General features: G+C 35.7%; 1 pseudogene across 1 annotated transcript; it reads left to right on the forward strand.

Annotated features, from left to right (window-relative positions):
* Positions 1-253: 253 nt before the first annotated feature.
* Positions 254-14,918, forward strand: LOC309805259 (dual specificity protein kinase CLK4-like; annotated as a pseudogene). Its single transcript has 14 exons — positions 254-283; positions 384-440; positions 1,799-1,885; positions 2,378-2,513; positions 3,564-3,654; positions 4,051-4,117; positions 7,073-7,189; positions 7,282-7,448; positions 7,655-7,749; positions 8,000-8,129; positions 10,905-10,987; positions 13,801-13,880; positions 14,603-14,693; positions 14,768-14,918. The product of its transcript is annotated as a dual specificity protein kinase CLK4-like (transcript).
* Positions 14,919-15,799: the final 881 nt, after the last annotated feature.

Here is a 15,799-nt window from a genome sequence, read left to right on the forward strand (position 1 = left end):
TAATTTCTAGTTTGACGTATTGTAGATCTCTCCCTTAACGGTTCCAAGCAACTGATCAGATCCCTGACTTAGACCCAGATTTAGACCCTAATATCCTGAGTTGTTTCTCCAATGGCTAGAACTTAAGGCTGACACTGGGGAAAGGGGGCTTCTGCATCTCCCCAGCCTGGATTTGATGCCAGCCCTGTTGAGTAGCAGTTTTAGAGATGCTTCTCCTTTATTTTTGCATAAACCAGCCTCCTGAGCAAAAAGAATGACAACATATTCTGGGAAAAAGAACGAGGTTAGTGAGGGCAGTCTAGTTAACATCTGTCACTCCATTGCTTGTCAGGATTATTTTAGCTGGTGTGTCTGACTGGGCAGGTGTCCCCTCTCTCCCTCAGTGCTCCACGTGCATCCCTCTTGAAGCTTCACACTGTTGAAAAGGATACTCATCCCAGGTAGAGAGGGGGACGGGAAACTGGGTCAGTTGGCTCTGTCTTTTTCTTTCCATCAAATCAAGGCTGCTTAACTGGAATCCATTGACTTCCTGAGGTCCATGATCTCTGAAATTCCTTGCCAAGATTTGTTTACGCATTTGTGCGTTTCTTAGGGGAGAGGGCCCATACCTCTCAATTAGATTTTCAAAGGGATCTGTAGATTCAGCAGTCAAGCACTATGGGGCTTACCTGGTGGTGCAGTGGTTGACAGTCCGCCTGCTGATGCAGGGGATACAGGTTCGTGTCCCGGTCCGGGAGGATCCCACATGCCACGGAGCGGCTAGGCCCATGAGCCATGGATGCTGGGCCTGCGCATCTGGAGCCTGTGCTCCACAACGGGAGAGGCCACAACAGTGAGAGGCCTGCGTACCACAAAAAAAATAAAAAAATAAAAAAAGAAGGTAAGCACTATGGCACCAGATGATGCTGTTTTCCCTGAATTCTTGTTTATTTCACAAGCAGGAGTGACAGGAAATTCAAAATGCAAAGGGAAGTAGGGGGTTGGGAAATCCTAAGCAAGCAATTACAAGAACCTTTTCTCATTTGAGGGGCATATATTTTGGATATTTTTGGCACATGAAGCAGCGTTCAAAAACTGTGTTGACTATTTCTCAGAAAGATACAGGAAGCTCGAAATAGAGGAGAGGAGATGGAATAGGTGGTGTGTATAATAATACTGGCACATACAATAGGATTTAGAATGTGCTCTACAACCATGGCAAATCGTTTTCCTTCTAGGGATCTCAGTGTAGTCATCTGTAAAATGAAAGGCCTGAAATATATTTAAGATTCCTTTTAGCTCTAATACACCCTTCGTGCAAGAACTCTGTGTGCCAGAGATACCTAACTTACATTAAGAAGGAAAGGAATCCTGTTTTGCCTGCTTCATGTTGTGTGTGGCTCTGCAAAAAGGAAGAGAGCTTAGTTACAGATGCATATATCATAAGATTGATGAATTTCAGAAGAGCAGTTTTGTGAATTTTTGGTCTTAACTTTCACCAGAAGGTAAAGGGACACTTAATCAAGTAAACACTGAATATGTTGAATGATTTGACCCAAGGTTTGTTCCTTCATAGCAGTATATATTAATAGAGATATATGTACCCATTTGCTTGTTGGTTAAAGTAAAATTATTTAAGTTTTGTGAGTTAAGTATAAGTTCTAATTCATCAATTTGTATTTTTTTCTTTTATTGAGTTAGCTGTTGAAACCAGGAATTCTTGAGAGAATGTTTTATTTTAACCACGTTAAAATGTGGTTAAACGTTAAAGCGTTCTAGAATGAAGAGAGTAATTTTAAATCCTTTAATGTGTTTGCAGTCATTATTTAGAAGCAAGGTTCTTGAATGAGAGATATTATCAGTACCGGAGATACATTGCTGAATACAGAAATGACTACTGCAAAAGATATGTTCTTAACATTGCTGAATACAGAAATGACTACGGCAAAAGATATGTTCCTAACATTGATGAATACAGAAATGACTACTGCAAAAGATATGTTCCTAACATTGATGAATACAGAAATGACTACTGCAAAAGATATGTTCCTAACATTGAATACAGAAATGACTACTGCAAAAGATATGTTCCTAACATTGATGAATACAGAAATGACTACTGCAAAATATATGTTCTTAACATTGATGAATACAGAAATGACTACTGCAAAATATACGTTCCTAACATTGATGAATACAGAAATGACTACTGCAAAATATACGTTCCTAACATTGATGAATACAGAAATGACTACTGCAAAATATACGTTCCTAACATTGATGAATACAGAAATGACTACTGCAAAATATATGTTCCTAACATTGATGAATACAGAAATGACTACTGCAAAATATATGTTCCTAACATTGATGAATACAGAAATGATTACTGCAAAAGATATGTTCCTAGACGTTATCACAGAGACGTTGAAAGCAGTTATCGAATCCACTGCAGTAAATCTTCAGTCCGAAGCTGGAGAAGCAGTCCTAAAAGGAAGCGTAATAGACAATGTTCAAGTAATCAGTCACGTTCGGTATGATTGATTTTGTTTTTATTTTGGGTGGATACTTATTTGTGTGTAAAAGCTCTTCCTGAGCCAATAAGTTTGAAAAAGTTTATAATACTATATGAATATAATTGTGTTTATATTACTTGAATCCTTAAAGGAAACTTCCAAATTCTTACAACTAATCTGCATTTATTAGTTAGTCCTCATTTGCCCACATTTACTCATTTTCTGCAGACCAGATCATGAGGTTCTTGATTTTAATGTTAAAAATATTTTTATCTTTTATAACATAATCATACGAAAAGATGAAGCACCCATCTTTTCTTTCATCTTAAACATTTTTTACTTTAAAAGAAACCCCTTTCCCAGTACTTGGAGACAAATGTAGAAAGTTGCACTGGTGGATACTTACCCTGTGTATAGCACAATCTGCAATTAGTTCCATTGGAGTTCTGAAAGTGGGTGCTGAAGGGGAAATTATTGTCCAGAAAGCCTGCCTTTTTTTTTACACTCATGAATCTTCACTTGTTTGCAGTAAACTATGAGTTATTATTTTCCTCCCCAAGTTTTCTTCAGTAGAACTATCATTGATTAGATCAAACATTGACATTAGCCTTTATTTTCCCCTTTTATTTTAATAAGTATGTTTAAAAATATTGCTAAGTATCAATTTGAGCTAATCTTGACGTTTTAAAACATTTTCCTGACAAACTAGACATCTCAACTCACAGCATAGGCTATTTTATAACGAGATTAATAGATCATGACATTGCATTCTTTAAATTTCAGACTTCAATTAAGTCAGTGTTTTAGAGACAATTGTGTTGTTTTTTCTATTGCCACTTTAAGTAACTTATCTGAAAATCTTGCCATGTTTTTCTTCTGTAACATAAACTGTGTCCTGTGAATCTCTGGGGACTGAATTTGAACTTGCTCCTGCCAACTCTTCGTGGCCTGGTTCTTATCTGAATGCCTGAATATCTCCCCGCTGAATGAATTGCGTATTCTGCCCTGAATTCACTCTGCTATATTGATTGGCTGGACGATCTTGGTGCTGCCCACTTGCCGTTCCAGAAGAGCCACCAAAGGAAAAGATCCAGGAGTATAGAAGATGATGAAGAGGGTCACCTTATCTGTCAAAGTGGAGCCGTTCTAAAAGCAAGATGTATAGAATATTTTTCAACACTTTTTAAACTTTGCAGACAGAATAATCTTTTTAAGAATAGTTTGTCAGCGGGGGGCTAAAGAACTCTTCATTGCTTTTTTGTTTTGTTTTTTGTGGGTTTGTTTGTTGTTCTTTTGTATTTCTTCTTTTCTATAGAGTTTAAATATTTCTACTCTAAAGTTCCAAAATAATCAGTGGAATTTGAGATTAGAGCAAGAAAGATAGCTATCTACATTATTTTTGTAGCATCTGAAAATCAAATAATTTGAGGGCTGGAACGTTAATTATGCTTTAATAGAGAGCATTTGAAAAAATTCCACACTTAAGCATTCATTATTTGAATAACTGATAATTTGTACTCAGGTACTTACACTTCTTTCTCCCCCCTCACTTTAGATGAAATCGTGAACACTTTGGGAGAAGGGACCTTTGGCAGAGTTGTAGAGTGCATTGATCATGGCATGTAAGTTTGTTGTTTTTCTTTTTTGAACATTCTGATATTTTTGGTGGAGAAGGATCCATAATTTAGATGAAATGGAATTTAAGTGGTAGCTATGTGTTTTCCTGGGAGGTATAAGTATTCAGAAGTTCTTGAACTGTGTACGATTTATTTACCATAAGTATGGATTTTGACCAAGAATGCTGAAAATGTTTATCAGATGGAGTTCATGGAAATTAATGTCAGTGTTCAAGTGAAGACTTTCCCAGAACTTAGGTCCTTAGCTTTCTATAAGAGATTTGGAGTGCTTTACCCTACTTTTGAATTGCAGAGACAATAAATTAGCATGTCTAATCTTCTTGGTTCAAAAACTTTTATTTCCAAAGGATAATATTTGCACGTTAGGGTTAGCTTCTCAAACTATAAAAAAATTATATTACTTGAAGCCTACAGAATAAAGTCCAGATTCTTTAATGAGTTATACTAAACTTTTTGTTCTTTGACCCTCTCTGCTTCATTTTCATGTTTTCCTCTAGGATCTCTATTCTGCGGTTGCAAATTTTTTTGTAAGTGAACGTCTTACAACAGTTTATTGGAAACTGCACATTTCTAAATTGACATCTATACTTTTCATCATAAAATAGTTGAGGATGTAATTTCCAGCTTATTGTAAATGGTGATTTTTTTTAAAAAAACATATCTCTCTTTCTAAATATGTTTGGGGGAATCTAAATACAACAGCTTGATACCTCCTGTCATCCATGAACAAACTTTTCTTGAATACTTAGAAATGCTTTATCTTGAACTTAACTTTTACTTCACTTTTCATAAAGAATATATTATCCTAAGTGTCTTTTATTATCACCCTTTCCTCTCTATGACAAAAATGTGAACATAAAGTAAAATTTTAAGATATTTTGAAATACTTTGACTTAGGAAAGTTGCTAAGAATTCCCATCTATTCTTCACCCAGATTCCACAAATGTTAACATTTTACAGCGTTTAATCATTCTCTATATTTACATGTTATATGTATTTTCAAGTTTTGCCAGCTTATCTACAACCTGATTCACATTTCACTAGTTGTCCCATTGAGGTCTTTTAAAAATTTCTTGAGGTTCCAAGACTTGAGTATTTGAGATATTCCAATGAAGAGTATTCAATTGATCAAGTACAAATCTGTTACAAATTTTGATACTTATTAGACCTAAAACATACAATGTAATTGTAAATATATCTTTTATCGAGATGGTTGGGGCCTTTAAAAAAATGAGTTCATGTGTCCATAGATAAATCTTACTGTTTTAACATTAAGTTTCCATTTTTCTTTTTTTTTAATTGACAAGTAATATGAAAGCTTATAAGTTTAAGGTGTATAACGTTGGTTTGAACGTTTATATACTGCAATATGATTACTATAGTAGCATTAGCTAACACCATTATCCATTTTTCATTTTTATAGCTATTAGCACTGTTCATTTTTATAGCTTATTAGCAGTTAGAAAACTTGTCCATATGATGAAATAGATGAGACTAGAAGAAGTTTTGTCACAGCAGTTTTATAGTAATTCTTTTAAGTCTTGAGATATATGCTATACATCATAGGGAGATAAATCATTAAAAATTTATTTTGATGATTATATATCAGCCCACAACTTCATTGGGACCTTGTCAAAAGAAATGAGTTCGGAATAGGTTTGCTATCCAGCCACTAGAAAAATTTTTGCCTCAAAGAATTTTTTTTTCTTTTTTATAAACAGCCTGTGGCACAAACCTTGCCATATTAATTTCACGTGCATGGGGTTCTCTTTTGTAATGTGGGAAGGCCATAGTGAAAAATGCAGGGTTGACTGCTGGCTTGTATTCAAGAAGATCAGGTTTAGAAAAGAGGACAGAAGGAAGCTGAAGATTTGGAAATCCTTTTCCTCAAAATCATTTACGGCTTTTTTTTTTTTTTTTGGCCGCACCACATGGCTTGCGGGATCTCAGCTCCTCGACCAGGGATTGAACCTGGGCCCACGGCAGTGAAAGCTCATGTCTTAAGCCACTGGACCACCAGGGAATTCCCTCTGTACTTTTTAGGAAGTACTACAGATGCCCCGGTCTAAAACACGCTGCCCTACGTTGTTGCTATTTATACCTCTTCGCATCCGTGAATGCACTAAACATTTTTTTGGCTTGATGACTTATTGCTGGTGTCTCCTTTGCCAGAATTATCTAACAAACTGATAGTTGTCTTTCTTCTCTGAAGAAGTCTGAGCTCCCCTAACTCTGATGGTTAGGTTCTTTCTTCTCTCTATTCCTTATACCAGGCACTTCTAACCTAATGATAAGTTGTTCAAGTGTCTGTCTTTTCCATTAGACTGTGAGGTACATGGGACAAGCTCTTTTTAACAGTGATTCCAATGCAACATCTGGCACATTCGGTCTAGCCTGGCGAATGAGTGAATGTTTTCAGCAGTAGTATCTTCAAGGTTTATATTTTTATCCTTTTTTAAAAAAAAAAACTACTTATAAAATCTAGGTCAATTTAAACTTTTGGAAACAAACATTAACGTTCTTAAGTATTAAGAGAAATCATCACTCTGTATAATGTATATTTTGTCAAAATGTTTTGAAAAAATGTTTATAGATCTGCTATAATATACCCTGAAAGATTATTTTAGGAAAATAGCATAGAGTGATTGGTACTTAACAAGATGATGCTTTAGAGCAGGGGTCCCCAACCCCTGGGCCGTGGACTGGTAGGAACTGGGCCTAACAGCAGGAGGTGAGCAGTGGGCGAGCGAGTGAAACTTCATCTGCTGCTCACCATAGCTTGCATTACCACCTGAACCATCACACCCTCCCCTCAACCATGGAAAACTTGTCTTCCATGAAACCGGTCCCTGGTGCCAAAAAGGTTGGGGACAGCTGCTTTAGAGGATACATGTCTTCAACGCCCTTCTGTACATTTACCATTTTCATTTTGTTTTTAAGGGGTGGCATACATGTAGCAGTGAAAATCACAAAAAATGTGGGACCATATCGTGAAGCAGCTCATTCAGAAATCAAAGTATTGGAGCATTTAAATAGTACTGATCCCAATAATGTCTTGTAAGTAAGAAACTTGGAACTGTGATCCATTATGTTACATGAAATAATCAGAATTCTGTGAACTGAATTATTTGTATTCTGATCTGTTTCAGCCGATGTGTCCAGATGCTAGAATGGTTTGATCATCATGGTCATATTTGTATTGTGTTCGAACTCCTGGGACTTAGTACCTATGATTTCATGAAAGAAAATAGCTTTCTGCCATTTCAAATTGACCATATCAGGCAAATGGCATATCAGATCTGTCAGTCAGTAAATTGTAAGTATACTTGTTAAATTTTTAAATACCAGTCAATTAAAGGTTTTATTGGACAAGCAACATATCAAACCATTGTCACTAAAAATGCACGTTGCAAGTAAAGATGAAACCACTTTTGATCCCTACCTCTACTACTAATTCTCCTTTCCCGCGGTACAGATTACATTTGTAAGTGAAACTAATAATGTCTTTTTGTTCTTTTGTAGTTTTGCATCATAATAAATTAACCCATACAGATCTGAAGCCTGAAAATATTTTATTTGTGGAGTCTGACTATGTAGTCAAGTATAATTCAAAAATGGTAAGTTACACTTGTTTTAATTTTGGTAGTTGTCTTTAAAATTAATTTAGCTTGGTGATCCTTGGATGAGGAATTTTACCTTTGAGGCTTATTATATCCTGACGTTTAACCCAAAAAGGGTAATCCTTTGCCTTTCTCATGGGGTTATTTTGAAAATCAAAAAGAGAATTCATGTGCAAGCCTTTTGGATAGTGCTATAAAATATTTCATATCTTTATTGATCTTTGTGTTTACTTAACTGTATCTCTAGAAACGTGATGAACGCACACTGAAAAACACAGATGTCAAAATTGTTGACTTAGGAAGTGCAACATACGATGATGAACATCATAGCACTGTGGTATCTACACGGCATTACAGAGCTCCAGAGGTCATTTTGGGTTAGTAGATACCAGACTTCCTGATATTTTAATTGAAAAAGAGATTTTTTGTTCTCTATAGCTTTTATTGGGGGGCAGGTAGTTGGGGGATAGCTGTAATTTTCTTAGCAGTGTACAGAAAATGTTTTCTGTTTTCATAAAAGCTGTCTGGACATTGCTATAAATAATTTTCCTGAGTGGGAAAAATGTGATATCATCTGTAAAGATATTCCAGGTGGTGGTTCTTTTTGAACAAGTCAGTCTTACAAGATCATAAGAGAACAAGCTGTATTGGCTAAGTCCATGACAGCAGTGTGATTTTGAAGCGATGTGGGCACCTCTTTTCGTCTCATCACAAAGCATGGTGCTGGTGAAAATGCTAAAGATTTGGCTGGCAGACGTCTAGATGTAGGGTGGATGGAGGTTAAGAGGAGAAGAAAGAGGGGCTAGTCTAAGAGGAGAGCTTCTTTGATCATCTTTGACATGGGAAAGCATGGAAAGGAAAATTAGTTAAGGTGCAGGGTTTTTCAATATTAATAAAAGGGAACTCAGTGAGGGAGAGCACATCTTAGGCCTCAAAATTTAAAAGTTCGAGACCGAGTCATGTTGATAGAGCAAGGAAGTCAGGGATGGATTTGGGGGCTTGGAGACAGTGGGAAAAATTCAGATCAGGTGATATTGGGAGATAGTTAAATGGTATAAGCATATTACTTTGCCAAAAGTAAGTTTCAACCGAGGTTGGATAGTAAAACATCTTTGTGGAATCAGTCTTTTCCACTTTTTACCTTTTGTCGAAGAGGACTTGGTAGTTGAGAATATGAGTGTGAAAGCAAACTAATGATGTTTACCTAGAGTAAAGAATTAGTAAAAGGGACAGGAAATTAAGAATAGTTTGTAGTGCTGGCTAGTAGAACTTTCCATGATGATAGAAATGTTGTATATCTGCACTATCCAACATGGTAGCCATTAGTAGCCACATGTAGACTACTGTGTACTTTCAGTATAGCCAGTGTGACTGAGGAACTGAATTTTAAATTAATTAAACTTTTAGATTTAAATAACCACATGTGGCTAGTGGCTACCACATAGGATAGCACAGCATTGGAGCTCATCTTTGAGATTGATGTTACTAGGATTTCTGCTTAGTATGGTCTGAAAGAAGCTGCTATGTTGCAGTAGTTTAGAAAGTGTATTCATGGTTGAGGACTGAAGCCTGCAATGAAGGTAAAAGAAAAGAGTGTGGGAGGAGATTGTGGACAGAGAGGTATTTTCAGAGCTTAAAAAGAGATAACTTGCTGTGTTTTATCAATTTTAAGAAGAAGATTTTTCTCCACATTTTAACATGTGAGGAAACATAAGACAAAACAGCATTTTTTCTTTGTTATTGGTTCATAAAACAGTGGTGTATCTTACAGTTAGTTAATGGCCTCCTCCTAGATTGCGTAAGATACAGTGATTCTTAGTAATAATACAGTCCCATGTGTGGCCAGGCTGGGGATAGTTGATATAAATCTGAAATTGGGGTTATTGGTGTTTAGGAAAAGAAATGAACAGATGGGAAGATTAGAAGGGTTCTTTGTGTGTTTGTGAAGTGTTACTCCTGAGGATTAAGGCAGAATTAGGTTGAAGAGGAAGATGTTGTCAGGTGCCACCACTGAGGAGGGCAGTTGGTCTCATGTCTTGGGTGTTGGTAGTAAACAGAAGTTGGTCAAAGTGAATGATGTGAAATTCCAAAGAGTATGAGAGCTGAGCCATAAGAGAATGAGGTAGTTTACAGTCACTTGGGAGAAAGCTGGACTGGGAGACAGGAGTGGCTGGAAAAGAAAACTTTCATCTTAGATCCAAGCTCTATCATTTGCAGATTTTGTATGTGTTACTGTAAGTAGAAACCATGCTCCATTATCCTTTTGTTCAAGTGATAAGTATGATGAGGGTTAACAAAAATGGCTAAATCATAGTCAAGTTCCTTGAATATATTGTTTCTTCCTTTGTCTTTAAATTCAGTAATGTTACTGAAAGTAATTGAAGTGTCTTTTAAAGTAGGTTTTATTTGTACATTATTTTTTTATTAAAAACTTAATCTATAAAAGGTTAAAACATCTGTATGGTTTAGGTTTACTCTTTTCCTTTCTAAATACATAAAGACTTAAGGCTAGGTGTTTTTTTCTTTTCTGAATAATGTTACTATTGAGAATTCTGAAGGAGAAAATATATGATCATGTATAGACAACCTGAAAGTACATATATAGATACCTCTCTATGTGAACTTTAAATATCTGTATAATTCTGCTTATGGGTGACACTGCTTATAATACCCATTATAATTCTTACATAATTTAGGTGACACTACTATTTCTTTTAATGGAAGAAATAAACTCAGATATCAAGCTGATGGTAATTGATAAGGGGTTAGTAATTACACTCTGAGGATAATTATTGACCTATGTTTGCACTAATAAAATGTAAAATTTCATAGAACAACCGTTAAGTGGGTATAACAGTGCTCCTCATTGCACAGGCAATTCAGAGACTATGGACTATTTGCTAACCCCTCTTACTTTCCATAAAATGCCTCCTCCCCCAGGTTAAAATACTGTAAGTTGATACAAGGATATGGAGGACTCTGAAAGCATACTGAATCATGTTTGGTATAAAACTAAAAATGTAAACCCTGAATTTACTATCATATTCTCCTAAATGGGCTATATAAAGAGAGCACCCACATAGGAAAAGATATTGTGTATTGGCAATTAAAAATTGTTGCCTAATAAAATGTTTGGTTTTGTTTTTAAATAGCTTTGGGTTGGTCTCAGCCATGTGATGTTTGGAGCATAGGTTGCATTCTTATTGAATATTACCTTGGTTTCACAGTCTTTCAGGTATGTATTTAGTAAATGTTACTTACTGATTCATAATGAGCTTTAATGTTAAAGGCATGTTAAAGTTTTGGTTTCCATATTGGAAAGTTGCCATAGTGTCATTATTCTTAAGATGTAAACTTCCATGTGCAAAATAGTCATCCTTCTCTAAAACCACAGTTGAATGAACTACTCTCAGTGAATGGTCATAATTCATTCTGCATGTGGAGCTTTTAAACACATGGTTCATATTGACTTCATATGATCCATTTTATTGTGATGCTCCTTCATAAATTTACATTAGTGTTACTATGGTCAGTTTTAATTCAGCTCTGGTTATGTTGCACTTTTATTAAAAGAATTCAGAAACAGTAAGTTGTATTAAGCATGTATGACACCCTAGGCACATTTCTAAGCACTGTGTGTATAAAAATGAAAAGACAGCATCTCTCTCCTCAAGGAAGACATACACAGGATAGACATGGGAAAACGTACAGTACAATATGATACTTGCTATAATGGAACAATGTAGAAGGGAACCCAGAAAAGGTGAACGGTTAAGTTTCCTTCGAGAAGGCATCACTGAGGAATAGGGAGTTTAATCCAAGCTATAAGGAAGAGTAAGAGTTTGTCAGAAAACTAGAGTGTGTGATGGCCATATCAGGAAGAAATGGTATTCATAAATGCAAGAGGCATAAAGGAAGCTACTCTAGTTGAGGAAGGATGAATAGTGCTGCCGGAGTGTCTTGGATAAATAGGAAAATGGTGTCAGTAGGCAAGTACTGATTCATAGTGGACTTGTTTGCCATAGAAAGGTATTTGTTTTATCCTAGGAGTCAGTGGTTTCCAAATGTAGACCGGTCTAAAATGAAAATGATTTTGTAGGGTTGCCGTTCTGGCTTTCATTTAGAAATTATCTCTCCTGTTTTTTTTGGTATTAAAATGTTCTTTCTATGCAATGATAATAGTTATTGGCTTACTTGGCAGAACAAAAAGGAGAAAATGTTATTTAGGTCTCTACTTGTTTTCCTCATAATTTTGCTTATGTCGGAAAACTAAAAGTCTTGAAAGCTTCAAGTGGTGTAACCATTGGAGAACTTTAAGAGGGTTGTGATTTGATCAAGGTGTGTTGTTGGATGGGGTGAGGGTGGTTAGGAAGTTCCTGGCTAATACTGTCAAGGTTGCTTTGAGGTTATGGCAATGCAGGATGAGGAGGGAGGAAGCTGTGATGAATTATAAGTCACTTAGGTGGCTGTTGCAGAATATATGTGTTCGCCGCTCTGGGGCACCTCACCAAACTTCTGTCTACTCCGTAGAGATCTGTTAAAAGTACTCTGAGTTTGTAGACAAGTTTGATATCTAGAACATAGCTGTCGGACATTTCTAGGGGGTGGTGTCTGGTTTTGTGGTAGTAAGCTATAGGGTCAAGGAAAAAGTTGAGCACAGTGCATGCTTTCTTCATTCTGACACATATAAAATCCTTCAGATGGTTTTATGATTGTAAATCATTCTGAGACCTTAAGCGTCGATTATTAACTTTGGTTTGAGATGTGGTTTATATTTTAATTCCACCCTCCAAAATAGTCTTCAACTAAGGAACTTTTTGAAGATAATGGAGCTTGTATTATTTATTCCTGTCATGACTTAAGAACATTTTGAAAGCAGTGTGCTAGGCACAGTAGTTAATGGATTTAAAAAGCATTGCACATAGACTCTGCTCTTCAGAGCAAGGATTGGCAAACTATATCCTATCTGATGCCTGCTTTAAAAAATGAAAAAGAATATGTGGTGGAGACCATCTGTGACCATCCAAGCCTAAAATATTTACTATCTGGTCCTTTATAGAAGAAGCTTTCCAGCCTCTGCTTAGGAGTGTACCATTTAGTTTAACAATTTATTCGACTTTAGCCAAAGCTCTGTTACTGTGTAATTTAAGAATATGAGTTTTGACTTGGGTTCACAGCTCAGGTTTCCTCATTGATGAGCTATATGAGCTTGAGCTAGTATCTTAACCTCTTTGAAAGTTATGTTCCCACATTCCTAGCTCAAGGTTGTTGTAAGAATTATTGGGACTGTATTTTTATTGTCTAGGATTAGTGTTACAAAGTTGCTATCCATTGGGTAATGGAGGTTAGTTAAGCAACCGATAAAATGAGTAGCCAGGTTATTGGTAATCTTCCCAGTCATCCCTCAGTTAAACAGTGCAAGTAATACAAATAAGGAAAAACTGTTCTGTTTTACATTAAACAAATTATTCGAACATTGTAAATCAACTGTACTTCAGTAAAATATACTTAAAAAGTTGTTCCTCAATCAGCTCTACAAACCTTACCAATTCATTTCAGAAATCAGACAATCAGTGTAGCTCATTCAGTTTTATTCCATCTTTGAAGTAGAGTGTAATATAAATTGTATAGCTGTCTAATCTAGTCCTTTTATGGAGGCACTATTTTCTTTTTTTTTTCTTAACATTTATTTATTTACTTTTTTGGGGGGGTTGCATTGGGTCTTCATTCCAGCACGTGGGCTTCTCTCTTGTTGCGGTACGTGGGTTTTCTCTCTCCACTTGTGGTGTGCGGGTTCCAGAGTGTGTGGGCTCTGTAGTTTGTGGCTCGCGGGCTCTCTTGTTGTGGTGGGCAGGCTTAGTTGCCCCGCAGCGTGTGGGATCTTAGTTCCCCGACCAGGGAGCAAACCCACGTCCCCCGCATTGGAAGGTGTATTCTCTACCACTGGACCACCAGGGAAGTCCCGGACACACTGTTTTCTTGTGTTATCCTTTTATGTGCGTGTAGGGAAATGGAAAGTGCTAAGTTTCTTTTTCCTATTTTTTTTAGACTGATGATAATAAAGAACACCTGGCAATGATGGAACGTATATTAGGACCCATACCAACACACATGATTCAGAAAACAAGGTATGCTTTTTAAGATTAAAGTCCTTATTGGGTACATGCAGTGGCCTATATTCAAACTATAGAAAACCCATCTTTGTTGTTATTGCTTATTCCAAAGACTGTAGATTTTGAATTCTTTTTCATGAAGTCAAGTTTTTGAAAAGTAATGCAATATTTACTTTGTGATCCAGTAAATAAAGTGGTGTTTTTATACTCAGGTTAACCTTTGCATAAATGTTTTCCTAGGTTGATTTAAAAATAATACATAGAGTAGTAAAAAGAGCTTGATTTTGGAGTCCTATCTAAATTTGAATTCCAGACTGTTGCAAACCACATGTACGTCTTTGGACAAGAATACTATAAGTGGTTTCAAAACATAGCTTCACCGCAGAAGTCATCCAGGGAATTGTTAACGATTTCTAGCCCCATTCCAGATCTAGTGAAATCAGAATTTACAGGAATGGATCTAGGAACCTCTGTTTTTGAAGCTGGCATTGTTTCACATATGGTACAACTTAGGTGGGATACTAAAACTTCAGAGGGTACAAGATTAGGAAAAATACCATATAAGGTATCCGATATAATTATTGCTGAGATTTTTAGAAATTGTATGTTTATGTATATATAGAGAGATGTCTATGGTTCCATCTTTTCCCCCAATCCCCTGTTTGGGGCAGGGTAAGAATGTGGGTTTGGGGTTTCTTTTTTTCTTAAAATTTAATCCAGACTTCTCTTTCCTATAGGAAACAGATGTATTTTCATCATAATCAGCTAGATTGGGAGGAACGTAGTTCTGCTGGTAGATATGTTACGGGACACTGCAAACCATTAAAGGTAAAACAAAAAAAAAAAACCTGTTTTAACTATTTTTTATTGTCTTTCTTAAACAAAGTCATTTTTCCCCTCAGGAATTTATGCTCTGTCATGATGAAGAACATGAGAAACTGTTTGACCTGATTCAAAGAATGTTAGAATATGATCCAGTGAAAAGAATTACCTTGGATGAAGCATTGCAGCATCCTTTCTTTGACTTATTAAAAAAGAAATAAAATGGAAATCAGTGGTCTTACTATACTTCTCTAGAAGAGATGATTTAAGACTGTGTCAGTCAACTCTAAACATTCTAATATTTTTATAAACCTTAAATTATTTTGTACAGTTAAGTGTAAATGCTGTATGTTTTGTATCAATCGCATAATTATCTTGTTAAGCAAATATGGTCTTGATAATGAATGAAATATAAAAGCTAAAATTAATTTTCCTTTTTTGAGATTAATTACCATTTTTAAAGACCTTTGGAATATCCTTTGTGTCCAGTGATTGATCTTGCCTTTTTGTACATGGAGGTTGACTCTTGGAAGTGATTTTTGTGTTTGGTTTTTTGTTTTTTTTTGAGTAAAAGGAAATCTTGACTATTTCATTCTTAAATGAATATTCTTTATTTACCTCAAACTTTCCTTAACTTTAAACGATTTTTCTGTAATTGTTGAACAGGTAATAAGTATTATTAACTTTAGGTAGGCAGGTATTAGAAACCAAAACCCATAGGAACTGTTTGCTGTTGGAATTTCATTAAATTGTAAGTATTGTGTTCTGTTTCATTGGTTGATGTCAGTGGTGGTAAGTAGCATTCATGGAAAGACATCCAACTTGTGCATTGTAATAGATTAATAAAACCACATACACACTTCGTTTAAGATTAAAGTCTAACTGGAAAGTTAGCTTGGAAAGTCCTGTTTTCCAGTGGTTATTTATGTAGTTAGTCACAAACGTAGAAATAGGAATTCTGATGACTGAGGTTTTTGTTTTTAATGCCAAATCTTCAGGAGTCTAGAAATTGTCCAATATCTGTCTCCTTACCATATGAAGTATAAATACTTAAACCTCAGCCTATGAGACTTTATGGTTATTATTAAACAATTTGTATTTATGTTACTGTT

This window comes from Mesoplodon mirus, assembly GCF_964341445.2.
Source record: "Mesoplodon mirus genome assembly, chromosome: 5".
Taxonomy (NCBI): Eukaryota; Metazoa; Chordata; class Mammalia; order Artiodactyla; family Ziphiidae; genus Mesoplodon; species Mesoplodon mirus.